Here is a 21,292-nt window from a genome sequence, read left to right on the forward strand (position 1 = left end):
GGTAGTAATATGGATTCTTTCATGGTCACCATGTTCGTATTCATTCCATAGTCAATTTTTGAGAATCACCATTCATTTATCAAGTGTTAAATAAAAGTGTCTTGATGTCAGATACAGAATTCGGTAGTTTCAAAATTGCAATACCGTATACTTTGCTCTATTGTAATTACACCCAAGTATGTCCCCTAAAATAAGCAGATAGACCTCAACATTACCATCATTTCCTAGGACATAGCATTTTTTGTTCTCTAGTCCTATCCTCCCTATTCCTCCTAATGCCCATCCCTAGGCAAATACAGCACTTAAAGTACTTTAAGTTTCATGTCCCATAAAATTATCTAAGTGGACTCATTGCAGTGTTTTTGTCTGCTTAATTTTGGGGGTGGGGTGGGGGAGTTTGGCTTTTTCATTCATAGTATTTATTTCTATTTTGTTGCATGTATCCATGGCTCATTAATATTTATTTTGCAGTAGTTGGAATTGAATCCAGGGCCTTGAGCTTGTTAGGCAACTGCTCTACTCACTGAGCTGAACCCCCAGCCTTATTTATTCTTTTTTTGATTGTTGAATAGTAACCCACTATATGACTGCACAATTGTTTGCTTTATCCATTTATCTGTTGTTGGATCTTTGGGTTGTTTCCAATTTGGAGCTCTTGTGAATGAAGCTCCTATGAGCATTTGTAATACTTTTCATGGAAATATACTTTTCCTGCCTCTAGGGTAAATATTTAAGGCTTCAGTGCAGTGACTGGATTGTATCTTAAATATAAGACTAACATGGTAAGAAATTGCCACACTGTTTCCAAGTGGTTGTAGCATCTTTCCTTGCCACCAGTGGTATATGAGTGTTTCATTGTCCACAACCTTCCCCATGCATGATATGGTAAATCTTTGTAGTTTTGGTCTTTCTTATGGGAGTATACTAATATCTCATTGTAGTTTTCATTTACCTTTCTAATGTTTAACAATGTCGAGCACCTTTTCATGTACTTATTTGACATCTGTGTATCTTCTTTAGTGGAGTATTCAAATCTTTTGTGCTACTCTCTTGTTGAGTGTCTATTTTCTTAATGGCTTGTGAGATTTTCTACATTCTGGAAAATCAAATGTATGATTTTCAAACATTTCTCTCATCCAGGTGCTTGTCTTGTCATTTTTTCAACCATATACTTGAAAGAACTAAATTTTTTAATTTTGAGGAATTCTTCTTTGTCCAGTTCTTCACTTATAAATTGTGGTTTGAGTGTCTCATCTATTTAATCTTCACCTAATCCACAGGCATGAGGATTTTCTTCTGTGTGCTTTGATAGAAGTTCCATAGGTTTAGGATTTATATTTAGATCCATGATCCATTTTGACTTAACTTTTACTTTATATGATATATGGGTCATAGTTTATATTTCTGCATATTGATGTACACTTGCCCCAGCACTATTTGTTGAAAATGCATCTTTTCTCCACCGAATGGCTTTTGCATATTTGTCGAAATTCAGTTGTCCAAGGAGCCAAGCATGTTGGCATATGCCTGTAATCCCATCATTTGTGTGGCAGGAGGATCATAAATTGAAGGCCAGCCTGGGCTACATAGCAAGTTGAAGGCCAGCCTGGGATGCATATCCATTTATGTATCTCTTTATTTTGTTCCTTTGATCTACTTACTTATCTGTCTTGATGCCATAGCTTACTGTCTGGATTACTGTAGGTTCATAATGAGTTTTCACATCAGGTAGTGTTGCTGCCTAACTTTGTTCTCTTTTCAAAACTGTATTTACTAGTCCTGGTCCTTTATGTTTCCATATGAATTTTAGAGCCAATCTACCAGTTTCTTTAAAAAATTCAGTATGATTTTATTGGGACTGCATTGAGCCTATAGATAAGCTGAGTCTTCTGACTCATGATCATATAATATCCTCCATTTTATTTAAGCCCTCTTTATCTTAGTAATGTTTTGTGGTATTCAGTGTATAGGTGTCACATATCTGTGCCTAAATTATTCATATATACTTCATATTTTTTAGTTTTTTATATATGCATTATTTTAAAATACAATTAATATTTATTATATCTTCAGTGAACTTTCAGCAACCCAATGTTTAATGACACTTGTGAGGAATCTTTTTGTTTGAAAGCATAGGTCATATCAGGATGGAAAAGGTATTTGATGCTTAACATGTTTTACCCATATCTCCATATCTGCTTTTAAATGTCATTGAAAATATATTGAAACTAGAAGGAGGAATGTTGCACAGATAATTCTGCAGGTCATTTTTGAAAGAATCACACTAAAAGTACATAGTTTAGTAGCTTTCAACATTATGTGTGTGGTTAGAAATGAATATGCTGATTTGTGTGATTATACTTCATTACCTCACATAAGTCTACCTTAATGAGTTCCTTGGATCTTGAGTGGTGAGAGAGACTACATGTATATATGTGGGTATGTATGTATGTACTTATGTATGTGTATCTCCTTGAACCTACCAGGAACGTTATTGTTGAGGTACTTGAGGTTAAGTAATGTGCTCACGTAATTCATATTCAGATCTTAGCACAAGATTGGTATATTGTTTGTTTGTTCTCTAACATTGCTCAGCCAGTGTAGCTCCAGTGGTGACTAAATGACTTTGGGATTTGGTGCAGAGCAAGCATCCATTTATGATATTTATTTGAACCACTTATTACTGTGACAGCTTTCAAGTGCTGTTATTACTTTTTGAATTATTAATTGGCATTTGAGTGTAGATCTTTCTTGTCCCTTGTACTTATTTATTCATTTACTTATTTATATCAGTATGGCTCAGATATTCCTTATTTTTCCTAAACTTTTAACCTTGGTTACTATCATTATTGATGCTCAACGTGTCCTAGCAATGGCCAGTGGAAGCCCGTTCAAGGGTTGCCTCAGTATCCATTTCATGGCTCCCTAGAATTCCTTGATCATGTAATTTGCCCTGTGAGCCTGATCAGCTCCATACCTGTACAAAGGAAGTAATGATACCCACCTCAGAGCATAACTTTGAGGACCTGAAGAGTCTGAAAATAAAGCCTACAGTATGTAGCATCTAGTAAGCCCTCAACATATGTGAGTTCCCCATTCCCAACTTGCCTCCTTCATTCTGTCAATGCAATGACTCTGACATAATGGCCTGACTACAGAGAGAAAACTTAGAAATGTAACAGTAAGCAGGGATAAGCCTACATTTTCATTATGTGTGAGCATCACTGTCACTGCTGTGTTTGGGAGAAGTATGGGATGGAACTGGGAAGAGGGAAAGTGCCATTGCACATTTTCCAGTTAACTGAGTGGGGACAAGCAAGACATCACCATACCATCTCTGCATTCTTCATCCATGTACTTTCCCATCCCTTACTTTCCTCTATTCTATGTGCTTTCTGCTTACTCCTCCTTCTAGTTTAACATCAGAGTGATGTGGACTCTCCACCCCAGAACCAGGGTATCATAGAGAAGAACCAAGTGTGGTGTGGAGTGAAGAGATCATAGGAACATTATAGGTAAGTCACTTCTGCTGTCCTTGTCTATTCAATAGGACAACAGCACCTAATCCCCTGACCATAAAGAATTTTCTGGACTTAAGTGTGAACCAATATAGGAGAGCAATTTGTGATCTCAGGTGGGAGGAAAGGACCAGGGCATGTTGGAGTAATTATATTAACAGATACTTAGAGGTCTCAGAACTCTGCATGGTAGGCCTTGCATATTAATGGCACTCAAATGTGAGCTGATTGGGTCTGTATTTTTGCAACTGAGGTCCATGGACCACTTCAACAAATCAGGGGATGCTTGTTAAAATAGCAGACATTTGGGTCAACCATAACTAAGTTGGCTGAATCAAAACAAGGGAACTGGGGCAGAAGGTGTCTACATTTTGAGCAATTTTTCTAGTTCTGATATTCATCCAGGTTTGAAAAACACTGCTGTGGATGTTCAGGAAGGTCCTGTAATACTTTGAATCTTTTTGTCTTTAATTCCATTAGTGGTTACTCATGAAACTGAGCTTTAAATATCAGTGTCTTCTCTGGTGTATCAAATAGGTAGCAATCCCTCCAATTAAGTAACTTTTATTCAGTGCTTTATGTACAAGGTACTGGTCTAGGTACTGGGAAAACAGCACAGACAACAAAACAGGCAGGACCACTGGAGCTGTCATTCCAGTTTGGGAAAACTGTCAAAGTGTGTAAAGAAATCAATTAGCAGAGTGATTTCATATGGGAATTTGTTCTTTGAAGACAATAAAGATTAAGAGTAGACAACCAGAGAACAGAGATTATTACAGATGGGGTTGTCAGTAAAGCTCTCTCTCTGGAAGTAGCATTTGAGCTGAATTTTGAATGACAAGAAGCCAGGCATGAACAGGCCATTTTGTCAGTGTTCCTGCACTGTGTGGGCACCAGTTGATCCAGGAGCAGAGGAAAAACCCAGTGGCTGAAGCCTGGCAGACAACTATAGACTGGTGGAAGGTGAGGTGGGAGGGAAGATAAATCTCAGGATTTGGGCTGTATAAGGCATTTGGATTGTATTCTGAGATGGAAAGTTAGAGTGTGGGAGTGACATGACCTTATTCTTGTTATCAGGTGACTGGTCACTGTGTGGAGAATGGACTGGAGAGGGATGAGAGTGTATGGGGACAACCATCAGGACGATATTGCAGAAGGCTAGGGGAGGGTCAAGGGTGGATGTTTGCTGGGCTCTTCAGCAGGGTGCAAAGGGATAGGTGCCCTATCTGGATATGGTGCAAGTGGGACCTGCAGTGGTTGTGTGTGTGGAGTGTAGGAAGGGACAGATCAAGGACCCCTGGGCTTGTTCAGCCACATGGATATCTGTTGGTGCCGTTTTAATGGGTAGAAGAATAGTGATGTTTTAATTCTGATTTGTTCTGCATTCATCAGCTGGAATCCTTAAAATTTAATTTAAGACATTTCCCTTAAAAATATTGGGTAACACTGAGGTGTGGTATGCAAAGTAAGGGAAGAGCAAATGTTTTCTTTTGCACTATTTTCTCTTTTCTAAACAAGATTTATTTCCCTAGGGTCCTCAAAGGTGAACTTGTTTTGTTTTCTATGAAAGGGTCATCATGGATGAATAGATGCTTATGCATTGGATATGTCTTAATCCATTGCAGTCATTAGTCTTTTTCATGCTGCAAATGAAATGCTTGTCCAGTGGTAGCCCCTTCAGGTTGGCTTCTTAAGTTTTTTTTTAATACAGTTTCTAGTTTGATAGCTTAGTCCAGATGAATTTGGCATATTCTCCACTCCAGACCTGGAACCAGACATTTCCCCAAGGGAGCTTGGTTCCTTTTAGTGGGAAATGATTTTAGAGCTTCTCTCTGGGTACTGAAGGTGCTCATTCTACTGGGCTGCTTATTGTTTCTTGTCCTTTTCAGTGCATCAAACAAAAAATATGTATTGTATTTTTTTTGGCGCTACTAGGGTTTGAGCTCAAGGAAGGTCTCACACTTGCTAGGCAGGTGTTCTATAACTTGAGCCATTCCACCACCCTGTATCATATTTTTAAGAGTCTATATCATTGGCTTCCATTCTGGGCTGTTTCCCCGTCCCATTACAAATAATCATTTTTCTCAGTTTTTATTTTAACTTTTAGTAAAATAATCAAATTTAATAAGCATATTAACCCTTCTCCCCATGGATAAAAGGCAGCATATTCTACAGCAGAGTAGTGTGGTATAAAAGAAGTGAAAATGTTCTGTACTGAAAGTGTCCAACATGGTAGCTACACCTGTGGCTATTGATCACATGGAACTGGGTGAATGTGACTGAGGACCCCAGTTTATAATTTAATTTAATTTGAAATTTAAATAGCCATGTGTGGGTAGTGGCTACTTTGCTGGACAGCTGCAGCTATTTATTCTGCACCTTGTTTTTTCACTTACCAGTATAACTTGCAGATCACTGCATAGCAATGCAGAGAGGGAGTCTTCATTGCTTTTTATACCTGCTTAAAGCTCTACTTTGTACGTGTAACTTAGACTATCCTACCAGCCACCTCTTGGTGGATATCATCCTTTTTGTCTTTTTGCATTGTTTCTTTGTGATATATTCTTAGAAGTCAGATAGCTGGGATATTGGTAGATAGCATCACATCCCTCCACAGAGGTTGTAGCATTTGACATTGCCTCCAGCAATGCATGAGAATGCCTATTTCCTCACAGATTAAGAGAAACACTGAGGGGAGGTGGATATCATGTGAGAAATCTGTGGAAACCATTGCATTAAATCAGCAAAACTGGATATTCTTGCAGGGGTTCTAGTCCTGTGTTTGTCATTGAGAATTCTGTCTCTGTCGATTTAGACTTTACTTGAAGCTGAAACCCCATGTCACCCCAGAAAACCAAATGGAAAGGACCTCCCTTCTAAGGAAAAGCAGGCACAGAACCAGTTCAGAAAACTACCACTTAGTCCTAGCAAAGGGTGTCTGCCCTTGAGAACAACCATGACTGAAACCACACAACAATCACCTCATCCTTCACTCTCATCTGTGAGCGAGATCCTCTGAGAAGGTAGCTCATTGGCTCTAGATTCCTTAGCTTACCCAGGCCCAACCTCTCTCCACTTAGCCACAGCATTTTCTATTTAGATCCTGAGTTTCAGGACTCTGGGTGACTGCTGGACTAAACTGTCCGAGAATGGAGTCTGTTTGAGTTCATACACCATGGGGTGGGCTCCAACGTCCATGTTGGCTTCGTGGACATTTCTAGTTCTGAAGGTCTAGAGAGCAGTGGCGAGGTGTAGGATGCACATGGAGAATTGGACTGACAGTGCTTGTCAGAAAGTAGACCCCAATAATTATTGCATAAATTGATTACATGTAAATGTAGGAGTAACAGGAATTTAAACCATGTATATAGTATTTCAGTGGTTTTTAAACACATGGAGATTTTCACTTGGTTACCCTGTACTTTCTATTTTGTTATCAGTTTTTAGGAAAAAATTGTTTTTGTTTACCAGAATTTTGACTTTTAATTGGGGAAAAAAAATCACCTATGGAAAATGGAGAATGATGCCATCTGGTGATAAGAGTCAGAATTGCAGTGGCAAAGGTCTACCTTGGGTTTGGCAAGAGGTCAGATATTTGGGAGAGTGAGAGAATTACATGGATTTCATTGTGTAAGCCAAAGGTTTCTGGAATCTTCCACATGTTGGTGGTGATCTGCTATCATCTTATCTACCTTGGCATCCTTATTCCTGGGACTGAAATTCCAATCCCTGTGTGGAGTTGACATATGAGTAATTGCTATGAAGAAGGTTGAGACATAGAAACACACAGGTACATACCCCCAACAGATATATAGCATCAAATAGTTTTGACCTGCCTTTTACACATGAAACAGTGTACTATGAGCATGTTTCCAAAGTAATGATTACATAGGAATTATATTTGTAATCAGTTAATAATTCTTTTCGACCTTTTATAAAATTTTCATGTTTAAACACTATAGTTTACATATTTAAAACGCATGTAAATTTAATTGATGAAATTGTCCTATACCTTATCCTATTTCATAAACACTGAATTATTAAATATTTTAATGTACAATTTTCACACAGCAGTATATAAATATAGTTCTTAGCCAATAAATGTATTTATACACTGTCATTTTGTGATTTGGTTCACTAAATTATTTATTTACAAAGTTTCCTTATTTATAAAACTTTATCTCAACAATTTTGTGATATTAGTGGTTAATTCTCTTACTGAAATAATTGAAATGTGTCAAAGAAATTGAAATTATTTTGTCTCTCCTTTCTGTCTCTACCTTTTCCCCTCCTTAAAGTATAAAGATAAATTTTTTTAGTTTATTCCTACTTCTCTATGTAATACAATAAAATTATATTTACTCACACACTAACATTTATAAGTCCAAATTAATAAATGTTTTTTTTTGTAATGTGACTATGTTCCATGTTACATTCAGTGACTTTCTTGATTAACCAAATATGATTCTTTTTCATTTTATTTTTATTTGCTTTGGTCTATTTCCAGGTGTTCACTGGAGATTTTACTTTGGTTTTTATGTTAATTGTCTCCTGACATCATTGACCTATGCCCATTACTTAAGAATGTTATACACGTTAAGGATATAAAATCTGTGGAATATAGATTGAACATAACTTTTCTTAAATTTTCATAGTCTATTTTCTGCTTTACATATTCAAATGGAATTTTACACTTTAAAATGATTCTTAGTATTAAAAACATACTTCAGCATACTCTTTTCAAGACAATAGCTGAATGATAATGCCTTATATATCAAATGTTCATCAATGTCAGCTCATAGGCCAGAGGAGACAAAGCTTAGTCTTTTGAATCATTCTGGCTCTGTCTTTATGTACAAGACCATGGGGAGTCACTTCCCCTGTGTTGGCCTTAGCCCTTACAGAGAGAAAAACTGTCCCAATGGTTAGGGACAGGGGATTCAGACTCATATACATAAGTAGAAAACTTGTGATCATTTGGTTACCAGATCCACAATCTTAAATACTTATTCCCCAGATAAACAAAGTCCTCATGTATGCATACACTCAATATACCTGCAGGATAATAAAATGGGAGGAAATGTGGTACTATTTTGTAGCACATTTTTATCTGTAGATGCCCAACTACCTCATGGAAAAAGAAGGAAAGAAAACATGAGGAGAATAAATGCACATTCACATCTCAACAGTGCAACCTGTCATTTGCCTCCTTGTCATGAGTAACCTCTATTAGCTTACTGGGGGTCTCTTTTGATCTCTTTCAGACATTTCCAGTTCATATGCTGTAGGGAGCACTAGCAGAATCTAAGAATATATTAACCAATCATTTGTTTATTCATTCCTTTTTTATGTTTAATTGACAAATAATAATTGTGTATATCCTTCAGGTACTATGCGATCTCTCTCTCTCTCTCTCTCTTTTTTTTTTTGGCAGTACTGGGGTTTGAACTCAGGGCTTTGAGCTTGTTAGGGCCTGAGCCACACCTCCAGCCCTTTTTACTCGGTTATTTCAGAGATAGGGTCTCACTTTTTGCTCAGGCAGGCCTGGACTATGGTCCTACTATTTTGTGCTTCCTGCTGTAGTTGGGATGATTGGTACACACTACCACGCTCAGCTTTTTCCCATTGAGATGGGAGTCTCATGAACTTCTTTTGGAAGGCAGCTGTGCTCACCACTATGCCACCAACACACATGAACTGTTTTTGCTTGCGCTGACCTGGAACTTTGGTCCTTCTGATCTCAGCTTCCCACACTTGGGATGATACAAGTGCACCCAGCTATTGGTTGGGATGGGGGTCTTGCTAACTTTTGCTGTGCTAGCCTCAAACTGCAATCCTCCCCATCTCAGCTTCCCAACTAGCTAGAATTACAAGTGTGAACCACCAGTGCCTAGCTTAATGTGATGTTTTGATCTATATATTCAGATAAGACAGAGTAAATCAACCCTTTCTCCCCTGATATGTTCAAAGTCTTTTACAAATCCCACAGAGCCAACCAGCCTAAAACAGTGTCTCTGCATATCCTGACACGTAGGATTGTGTCTTTCATTCTCACTTTATTCATCCAGGCCTGGCTTAAACCTAATCTGCACCATCCAGGTATTCAAAAAAAAAAAGGAATGGTTACCAGAAGTGAGTTGTTGTGTGTACTGACTATCACCCAAACACTTTGGTCAGTTTAGGGATACAGTCTGTTAGGAACTTGATCTGTTAGGAATATCATCTGACAGTTGATTGTAAAGTTCATTTCAGAGACACACTTGTCCTTCCATTGGTATGTGTAATTTCTCTGAAGCTGCCCAATTGGAACTGCCCTGTAGATAGATTTATATACTAGTTCTAGAACTACCACCATGTCCTATTACTAAATTCCATTTGTTTAGGGAACCTCCCCTTGACACTAACCCACTTTCATATGACAATGGCATGCTTACTCTTTTCACTTTCCAAATCAGGACATTTTTGTTGTTGATAAAAATGGAAAATGTATGAAAAGAATAAAATCATTAAGCATTCCTTAAAATTCTTTTACTTAAAAATAAACACTATTTTTTCATTTGAATGATTTTCCTTTCTTTCTTTCCCTTTTCTTTCTTTCTTTCTTTCTTTCTTTCTTTCTTTCTTTCTTTCTTTCTTTCTTTCTTTCTTTCTTTCTTTCTTTCTTTCTTTCTTTCTCTCTCTCTCTCTCCCCCCTTGCTCCTCCCTCCCTTCCTTCCTTCCGTCCCTCCCTCCTTCCTTTCCTTCCTTCCTTCCTTCTCCCATCTCTCTCTCTCTCTCTCTCTCTCTCTCTCTCCCCTATCTTTCTACTGGGGAATTGAACATAAGGCCTCATATATGGTAAGAAAACATTCTAACACCGAGTTACATTCCCAGCCCTTTTAAAAATTTGATTTGAGACATGTGCTTCCTAAGTTACCCAGGGTAGCCTTCCATTTGTGATCCTCCTGCCTCAGCTTTCCTAGAACCTGGGATTGCAGCCAGGTGCCACCATGCCCAGCACAGAAATTTGCTAAAGTTTCTTATGTATCAAGTGCTTTTAAATGTATTGAGCCATTTATACTTACAACATGCTTACAGGATAGATACTATAGCTAACTCTCATGCTGTAGATGAATAACTGATGGACAGAATAAGGGCTTTGCCCAGGATTGCATAATTAGGGAGTGAGACAGGGAGGTTCAGAACACAGTACATCATGTTCCATTGCCTGGCAATCTGTCAACAATTTGTTGTTAAGTAAAAGAAGTTGTCCATATAAGCATGCATATTTTAACAGGTCATTGAAATTAATACTCAGTATGTTGTCATGTTTGTACAAATCTTTGAGTTAAAGAATGTTAACAGGGAATGCAGAAACCTCTGTTTTGAACTTTAGGTTGGAATGGTGGGAGGGGTGTAAGAAGAGGAAGAGAGGAGAAAAGATGGAGGGGGGAGGAACAGAGAGGAAAAGGAGAAATTTGGTGACTGAAGAGGTGATGAGAGGGTCCAAGGAGAAGGTTTTGAAAGCCTTCAATTTTTTGAAACGTGAACAGGTTTCAAAAGTTAACATGAAAAACTTAGGTCAGAGGTAAACCATGAAGTTATATACATGCATTTCTTCTTGCCCCCTTACTCCACTTTAGAGCTCATAAGACACTTCCAGTGGAAAACTATGGGCTGTGTGCACAATTGCTATTTAGTTGTTAGTGAATTCAAGAATAGAAAACTGTGTGGAGGAAATATTAGTAATGCCTGGATTTTTATGACTCAGGGAGGCATCAGGTGGCTGAAAGCCTGATGTGATGTGGCTGGATAGTGCAAAATCTAAGGTCCCGGAATGGGTGACTGTGGATTGGTCCAGAATTCCCATGTATCAACCTGCTAAACAGTTCAGGAGCAACCATTAGGTAAACACTGCAATTTGTCTACAGGTGGAGAACTGCATTTATGTTTGCTCAGAGGCATGATATTAAACATCCTTATCAGATTATGAAAGACCCTAGAATGGAAAGAACTCCTATCTCTAAAATTTGAATTCAAAGTATAGCAGAGAAATACTTGCTTCTTTAGGGCAGATGTCTTGTTCTCATTACTAGAAATAATGAGAAATGACTTTCATGACTCCTGACTTAGCCCTAAGTTTCAGTGAGAACTTACTGCTGTGTTCCAACATTTAAAGGGCCATTTAAATCCCACTCAGTGCCATGGACACTGGGCAGGTTTGTTAAGTTACCCTCAGGTCAGCTCTGTAAGAAGGGTATCGTGAGACCCATATTACAGATGACCAAACTGAAGATCACAGTCACAGTGGTAGGATTGGAAAGAGGTTCCATCTTTCATACTTCCTAAGCAACCTCCCCTTAAGGAGATGGGCTTCAAGCCTGAGACATGGTCACATTACATGCCCCTGTTATCATGGCCCCAGTGGGTCCTGGTCAAAAGCTCCTTCTGCTGGTGAGGATGGTAGAGGAGACAAAATCCTGCCCTGGGGTGTGGGGCCACATGAGGTGGCTAGTCCCTCCCTGCAGAGGGGAGGTGAGGGTGTCAAGCAGCACCTCAGGTGTTGGGACAGATGAGCAAGAGAAAGGGAGAGTGATATGTGGTGTACTACTTTAAGCCAATATTTTTTATATCTCATTTTCTTTAATTCTGATAGCTATTTAAGTTATTCATTGTTCTAATAATTATTCAGATTAGAGTGCTAACTTTAGAGAAATTTATGTAAATCAGGGAGACACATTTGTCATTTTCCAGTGAAGAACCCATTCTCAATTACGCTAACATTTTTTCCTATTTTGTGTTTTTGCTTCCTGTGCTTGAATGACCTAAATTGATGAGACTGCCCTTCCCAGTTTCTGTGGTATTCATTTAAAATTGTTTTTGACCTGTTAAGTTTTTAAGTCACAATACTATGCTTATAGTTGAAAGGCAAATTCTAAAATTAAAAACAACACTAAGAATTGTTTGAAATGTTGGGGAACATATTTGAACACTGCATCAAAGATATTGGGCTAGTATGCATGGTTTCTGAAACACAGGAACAAAGAGATTGGCATTTAATTTCAACAGAAAATTCATATAAGCTAATATATGAACAATAAACATGATGTATGCCAAAACTACAAGAATTAGTTAATGAAAATTTACTTATTATTTCCTTAAAAGTCCTGAGAATATCAATTGGAAAAGGCAAGATACAAATGAAGACGATTAATGTGGTTCCATTTTTTGAAAAGTCTGTGTCTAGGTGTATATAATCGTGTACAGGTCACTTACAGGGACATGTCTAGAGAATATGCACCATTCTAGTAATGATAGACCCCTATGGGTCAAGGTGTAGGAGTTGAGCCAGTGAGAGATGATTTATTTGAAGTCATAAATATGCTTTTGTGTATTGTTTGTGTATTTTGTATCCAGGGAAAAAGCATTTTGAAGAAATATGTAAAACAAATTACTCGTGTAAAAATTGATTAAAAGTTCACATATGTTCTATACAATGGAAAAGTAGTCAGTGTATTCAATTTAATGGGGAAAATGAAGGTAGATGGGCAAATGGAATTGACGCACATGTGTACGTGTGTGTGCATGTGCATGTTTCTAGCTCCCCCAGCTCTACCATCTACAATATGACTCACAGTTTGCAGCCTTATGGTCAGTTCAGACCGGGACTGGCTTCCAGTTGCAGGTTTAGATGTTCCATAAAATGTGCTTCTTTATATCTCAGGAAAGTGGTTGGTACAGAAGTGGAAAAAATTCCAAAATACTCTAGAAGTATGATCCCATTAAGTCAAGTTCACAGTCTACATTCCTAAGTCCCCACTGCTGAGCCAAGGTAGTCTGACACTCTTATAGCTGCAATCCTCACTCTGGCCAAAAAGCAGCATCCAAGGTATCTTCGTATATATTTTTTAGTTGAAAAAGTGTATACATTTTGAAGAGTAACAAATGTCTCGAAATAGTTTAATGTGATATAAATTATGTTTGGAAAATTTACATGCTCACTAAAATAGTTCTATTTGCCCTTTTACCCCAAATCTACCTGATATTCACTGATTTCTCCCCCTGCCCCAGTGTAGGATGAGGTTTGCACACTATAGAGGGGTCCCTTCTAGACAGCAGGGCATTCACCTTCCATTTTCCCATACTAATACAGGCTTTCCAGACATTTCTCCACTCCCTCTCCATCACTTTTCCCCAGGACACTCTGGTACAGCTTCCCAGACCCCACCCTGACTCCCACATCCCCTCAGCCACCTCCTGCCTGCAATATGCTGCCCTATGCCTGCTGGTGACTGCCAGTGTGTGCTAGAGTAACCCGGTGTTTTACAATATTCTTTTACACATCTCATTTTTTCTTCAGACGGAATTAAAATCTTTCTGTATAAGCTGGTTTAAAGATGGTGTCATATTTTTCTGCTCACATATGAGCTTCTTTGTAGAGATGTTTCATAATCGTGCTGCTGGGGTTCCACCTGGTGACAGAAGCCAGAACTGCAGCTTGAATACTACTACACAGGAAGATGGGAGGGAGGACTGTGGCTACACCCACCCTTTAGAGCTTTCTAGAAGTCTAGGTGGAAAAGGGGACAGTCCCAGTGTGCAGTGATATTGAAGACCTCCAAACAAAGTGCAGCCTATCATTATCATGAAGAGAAAGAAAGCTCTGTGTGAACGGATCAGAAAGCTCTTTCTTATTTTTATGCTTTGATATCTCTGGAGAAATAGACGCATACAAGCAAAAATGGATCTATACCAGTTATGACCTTTTCCTTATTATGACCATCTTTACAGGAAATGTATTTTGTGTATGCACATTTGCTTGTTTATTTATTTACTTATGACTATGTAGTCAAGGTTAGCCTGGAAATCACTATGTAGCCCAGGCTGGACTCAAATTCATGATCCTCGTGCCTCAGCCTCCCAAGTGCTGGAATTCTAGGCATCATGGACCCAGCTAGAAAAATATATTTCTATAATTACATTTTAAATTAATTTAAAACAAAATTTCAGAGTTTTTTTTTCCCTGACTAGGTGTTTTACTGTATGGATGCCCAAATGTTATTCATTAGTATCCCAGTGATGAAAATTTAGTGCCTTTCCTAGTCTTTCTGTGACAAATAGTAGTACCTAACAAGCTCTTTTACATCTATATGCATGAACCCATACACAAATATGCAAATATATACATACACATTTCTGTTAACACATTGAGTTCAATATAGTCTTCCCAGTTTATATTCCTTACATTATAGTATGAAAGTACTAGTTTTGCCACATATCAGAAATAATGGGAATCAAAACTAATCGAAGAGTGAAGAAATCTTATATCACTGTGGCTCATTTGCTGCATCTACAATTCTATCTCATGGAAGTGACATAATCATTTCTTACAAGCACCTCTTATTTGGAGTATTCTGATATTCCCTCTTATACATACTGTGTAGGTGGCATTTCCAGAGGGTGTACACTGCTTAAGGGCACAGTTTAGGGCAGGGCTCATGTGGCTGTTTGCAAAGAAAGATAAATACGCCCTGTTTGAGCCCAGAAAACTGTCTTGGAGAATTCTAGTCTTAGAGCCTGGTAGGTGTAGGCGCATGGACGTGAGAGTGTGTGTATTAGAGTGTGTATGTGCTAACAACACACTCCCCTCTGCTTCCTTTTCCCCTTCATGTTTTTGCATCTTATTTGGCCTTTCTTCTTAAATTCAGGCCCACAAGTGAAGGAAGGGAATTTTCTGGAGAGTGGCATTTATAATCAGGACCTTATCAACAACCTTTACTGTATCCTGAAGATAGATTTTACAAGGGAAAGTGGTGGTACAAAGGCTGTGCACCTATTTGACCCTTTGGTAAGTACTGTCATACTGACATTCATATCTGTAATGCCGCTTAAGCTCTCCAAGGCCACATAGGAGTATAGAAAGTAACAATACAGATAGCCTGTCACAGAGGGTAGGCCCCGTACTCTGTCGTGGATGCACTCCCAAGCAATTGCTGCAGTTAGAAGATATGAAAGTGATGAGATGTAAATTGACTTTTGCACAAATTAACACTCAAGGTAGAATGTTTGATGGTAGGGAGTGAGGGGACAGTCTTGCTTGGAGTTACAGAGGACATAGACTCATCAGGACTGAGATACAGCCACAGTTTGATTTATACTCATGTTTGTTTAAAACATGCATCAATATTCACTATGTATGAAAAATGTTTGGTTGTTATTGTGGTACAACAGAAGCCTAGGCGTATGTCATGTTTTAAGGACTTTTCTGCTATGAAACTTTCAGACAATAAAATATATTCAACTACCCGTTGTACCATTTTAAGGGTACAATTTGACACCCCTCCAACATCCCATAATGCTCCAGTGCAGTTAAAGCTAGATCCCACCCTCAGCACAAGGAACCACAGATGCACTCTGTGTCTCTGGATTTGCCTCTTCCAGACATTTCATATGAATGGAATCATATAATATCTCATCTCTTGCATCAGACTTCCTTCACTTGTCTTCAGGGTTCACCCCTGTTGTTGCATATCAGTACTTCATTCCTTTCATTGCATTTTATTTATCCATTCATCAAGTGGTAAACACGAGTCATTTCCGCTCTTTGGCTTTTATGCATGATGATGCTACATCCATGTACAAGTTTTATGTAGATGAATGTTTTTGTTTATCTTGGATGTGTACCTAGGAGTGTAGTTGCTGGACATATGATAACTCCCTATTTAACTGTTAGAGGAATGGTCAGACTATTTCTGTGACACCAGAAGTCTTGAGCAACACTGACTTAGTCCTGTTTTTCTGATTAGGTCATGGTTATACGTTTTGAAAGACAATACCAGAGATTTGAAGTAGCAGGTACTCGCCCTAATACTATGAATCAAGCCTAGGGACAATTTCTGTGTTGTAGGAGAACCTTTCTGAGAGAGAAGATTATCACACCGTTTCCTTTAATTACCTATCATTTTTTGACCCCTTATTGACATTCTAGTTTTGCATTAGAAAAGTGATATCCCACTGAACCTCAAATGAAGAGAGTGTGAAGATAAAGAGAGAGCAGAAATCACAAGCCCTTGGTGATCATACCAGACTCATCACCTATAGGACCCTACACTGGGATTTTCTCTGCTCCATCAGCTTCTTCAAAGAGAGATAGAGGAGTTGTTGAATGAGTACCCACAAGAACACAATAGTAGAATCAATTGAAACTATAAATGTTTTAAGTCCTAAATGTTATTCATTGATAATGGAGACAGTTAAATGCTTTTTGAGGGATTGTAAGAGGTAAAATCTGATTTCTGCCCCTTACTACATGTGTGATTTTGTACCAGGGACTTTGATTTTGCCGTATGTAAACTGGGAATAATGATGGCTTCCTCACAGAGGTTTTTGAGAGAGTAATGCACCACATTTGATCATTGGCATGTAAGTTTAGCTGTCACATACCATAGATCAAGTTCCTGTTTGCAGATCTTCTTTCTTCTGAAAAGAGTGTTTCTGAGGTTTCTCTAAACAGGTAGTTTAAAGCTGCTTTCACATGAGTAGCCATGCTGCCATGACCACTCTTGTGCACCTTTCCCGGAGCACATATGCCTGGGACTCTCTCCACTCTGTAACCAACAGAATGTTCATTAGTTAATGGAAGCTTTATTTTTTTCTCTTATTGATGTTGGCTAGTGTTTTTACAAATAGAATGAGAATAAACCAAATTTATCATCTTCTAGCAGTGTATGGAGGTCTCCTCTCCACTTTTTCCATTTAAATGGGATGTAGCACAACTCAGCCATCAAGGTTTTCCCTTCAAATTCTAGAATTATTCCAAGATGTGTTCTGATGTATAAATGTGAACTATGCCATTTATGGGGAAATTCAATAGTAAAAAAAAAAATCCAAACTAACCTAATATTCTAACACCAGAATGTCAGATTAACAAAGGCTAAAAATATTTAAAAATTTGTGAAACATAATTGGCTTAGATCTGCAAAGACAGATACTTCCTTCTGGTAGTTGGTAGGAAAGTGCACTAATAAAGAGATTGTACCATCCAATTCAAAAGTAAGAATTTTATGCTTTTTGAGTATGCAGTTCCAGTTGTGAAACTTATCTTCCTGAGGTAGAGGGGGAGACTTTGTACATATCACTTATCTGTCCACACTGCACATGGCAGAGCTGACCACTTCCCTACCTGGCTCAGAGCCTTTAAGCCATCTGTCCCTGAAGCATTGTTTTACAATATAGGTTTTCTTATTATGTAGGTATGGTAAGGTGAAGAGATCAGGGGACCACTGCCATAGAGAAGAGTTTGTTATAATTCCTAAGAAGAGTGGTTCCTCCTGCCACACAAGTTCTCACAGGGAAATAGCAGATCTGGTCAGGAGGAAGAGGTAGCAGCAGGAAAATATAGCAAGAACCTTTCTGTGAGAGTGACAGGGTAGGTAGGCTTAGGATTCAGTACCCTTGGGAATTTCTTCAGGTTCCTGGTGCAGGGACTGCCATGAGTTGTGTGATATCAGACCCTGCTATGATTACAACAGAGAATTATTGGCCTGGAGTGTAAAAGCCCAATAAGTGGAGCTATGCGTGTGTATGGCAAGGGGTTCTGCATTGGTTCATTTGAATAGGACAGGCCCATGCCTAGGTGGGTTATTTGCTTGGTGTAGGAATTAGGTAACCCTGAAAAGAGGAGACCCTTCCCAGTCAGTAAGGCCCCAGATGCCAGAGCACAAAGTGTTTAAGAAAAGAGAAAGAAATAGTTAATACAGTCATCTGTTCCTCAATCCAAACAGGAAAATATCCCTCATGACTGGATGCTCACCTTAACTGTTCCATCCAGGCTCTACTCCAAGCATTCATACTTGGGAGTGCCCAGCCAGGTTCTTACTCCTGGAAGGACTGGCAGATCTCCCTGTCTGAGAGAAATCTCCCTTCCTGTCTCCTTTTGAATAATTGGAGGTCCTTCCCTCTTTGTCAGATATAAATGAACTCATCCTTTCCACTAGTTTTTCAAAGAACACAAGAACAGTGGCTTCAAACAGCTTCTGCTTCCAGCCCTGCATTGAACCTTTCCTGAGGCAGGGGGAAGTGGCAGGCTTCCCTGGAAAGTGCAGGGAGGTAAACACAGGGAGAACAGATCTGAACACCCAGCAGGATGTGTCCTGGCACATTTGGTACAGATTTGCCATCAGCAACTCAAGGTGCCCAGACTGGCAACTTCTCTCCCTGGCTCTGGCAAGAATGAGGATTAAGATTTTCTTAGGATAAACTAATATATATTTGAACTTACTAGGTTTTTGCCTTCTAAATGACTGTTATTATAGTTCTGCCTCCCTGAAATAACTGTGAGGTTCCTTAAATGACATATTTTGGTGTTCCTAAATCATTCAATCTTATGATTATACACAGTCTCTTAGTTTTTGGACACAGACAGCTTACTGTATAGTGTGTGTGTATCTTACATGTTCTTCTATCAGAAGAATCTCCAAGAACCCTGGGATGACTCCTGGGTCTCCATTTTCAAAGCCAACACAATTTCTGACAACCAGGACTTGCTTTGTTCTCATAACCTGGGCAAAATTCTGCCAACTGCCTGCATCCCCACTGAGATTCTCTAATGCGTATGCTTTCTCAGGTGGCCTGAAGGGTCAAGATGTTTTGCTTTTAGGTAAAGGCAGGGGTACAGAAGAGAGAGCTGTACAGAGGCATTTTACAGAAGTGAAGGCTCTGCGGAGGCATTCTGACTTCATCATAGCGACCATGGTGTCCATGACAACTTTTTAATGGAGACCCATGTGCTCTATTTCAAACAGAGCTGGGTCTTACCTTCAGGTGTTTGGACTTGGCTGAGGGTGTGGGTGCCCGCGATGGGGACTGCTGAACCTCCCTGGGGTGTGGGGAGACTCAGGAATCCCAAATCCAAGTTGGCACCTTCCTGCTTTGGGACTTGGTGCCAGATGTGTCATGAGGGAGAGAGATGTGGGATCCTCCTGAACCCAGGGAGGGTGGTGTTCTGGAGCTATGTACAGGAGGGGGCACAGGAAGATCAGAGGGGGGAACTTTCTGAGCCCAGCTTCCCCTTCCGTGACATGCAGGTGGGAATTCTCACTCACAACATCGCTGGGACCTTCAGTGATAACAACCGTAGTGATTCCTATGTATCTTTCCCGTGTGTGTTGACACACGTAGTTGTTTAAGAGGCTTTTAGGAATTTGAGGTTGTAGTATGCATTTTTCCATGATGCCAATTTTTAATTCCTTTTTGTAGCAATTTTTTAAGAAGCCAGGAAATTATCAGTTATTAGTTAAAAATGTCAAAATGACGGATAAAGCATTCAGTAGTTTAAAAAATAATACCAGCTAGGCATGGTGGCTCACATTTCTAATCTTAGCAACTTGGGAAGCTGAGATTAGGAGGACTGTGGTTCAAGTCCATCCCAGGGAAAAAGTTCCTGAGATCCCATGCTAATCTGATATCATGATGACAATATTTTAATGGAAACACAAGTGTGCCTGAGGTGGGGGCTGAAGCTCCCCAGGGGATGGGAGACTCAGGGATCCCAGACCCAAGTTCTTCTGGCTTTGGGACTCAGAGCCAGGATGTCTCTTGAGGGACAGAGATGTGAGCCGCTCTTGGCCCCAGGGAGCTACTTTCCATGTACAGGTGGGGCACGGGAGGATAAGACAGGGAAGGACTCTCTGAGCCCATAATTTCCCTGTGTAATGTGGGGGTGAGAATGCTCACCCACAGCATCGCTGGGACCTTCAGTGATAACACCTGCTTAAACAGTAGTCAGTGATTCTTATGTGCCTTTATTCTCCTTTTAAAAAAGAGTGATGGGCCATTATTGAAGAAGAGGAGGGCCAAACAGGGAGTGTTGGCACATGCCTGTAATCCCAGCTATTCAGAGGTTAGCTCAGGAGACTTGTCAAAGCTTGGCTCAGCCATATCTCAGGCACTTGTCAGTAGCTGTGAAGAACAGACAATGGCAGCTGCTGAAGGACCAGGCTGTTAATACTGGTTGCATTGTCCCATGTCGTGGGCCAACTCAACATCTGATTGGATGACATGCTCTGCAAGGAGCCTGTCACCAAACCACATGCATGTGCTTAGTGGACAGTCCTTTTGCTTGACATCACATTGATCAATCTTCATTGTGTCTTGAGCCCCAGAACTATCCTATGGCTGCACTAGAAAAGACTAGGAAGCTGCCCTAGGAAGTAAAAGTTCCTTGGACCACATCAGCTCAATGATGCTACATGGTGAGCATTTTGAAAACACCCTACTGAAATGTCCTAACATACAAATTTCAGTTCTGACTCCTTGAGAGAGTCTGGTTTCACTATCTAAGTCAATTATCTCAGTGCAGTTGACCCTAGGTCTGTTTGTTCCTTTGATTCTTTAAATAAGATTTTTTTTTGTTTTCCTAGCATAACCTCCCTGGTTTGAGCTGCATCTTACTGACATGGCCAACACAATGCTCCTGGAAGTAAAGAGAAGAGCTGTGGCTAACTTCAGATCTGATCACAGTTCAAATTCAGTGACTCCAAAAATGTAGGAATGCTAAACACAGAACATTGCATTCTCTCACATCATGGGCAGATTTGGCATCTGATTGAATAACATGCCCTGCAGGGAGGCTGTCACTATGTCAGAAGCATGTGCTCAGTGTGATTGGGCAGTTCTCCTGCTTGGCATTATGTCAGCCAATCACTGTGAGTTCTGGTACCTGAGAAGCTTCCTCTTGCTTCCACCAGAGAAAGGTAGGAAGATGACCCAGACAGCAAAAGGTCATTGGACCACAT

At 39.5% G+C, this 21,292-nt stretch overlaps 1 long non-coding RNA gene across 3 annotated transcripts in view; it reads left to right on the forward strand.

Moving 5' to 3' along the window:
- LOC141419635 (uncharacterized) overlaps nucleotides 1-21,292 on the forward strand; it is a 77,886-nt gene that overhangs the window by 26,148 nt on the left and 30,446 nt on the right. For 2 of the 3 annotated variants that reach the window (XR_012444261.1, XR_012444259.1), the window contains 2 exons: nucleotides 3,416-3,515; nucleotides 15,206-16,665. This is a non-coding gene — a long non-coding RNA (uncharacterized lncRNA). Of the gene's footprint in view, nucleotides 1-3,415; nucleotides 3,516-15,205; nucleotides 16,666-21,292 lie in introns of those variants that run through there. The other variant, XR_012444260.1, reaches the window with a different exon arrangement.

Source organism: Castor canadensis, chromosome X (genome assembly GCF_047511655.1).
Source record: "Castor canadensis chromosome X, mCasCan1.hap1v2, whole genome shotgun sequence".
Taxonomy (NCBI): Eukaryota; Metazoa; Chordata; class Mammalia; order Rodentia; family Castoridae; genus Castor; species Castor canadensis.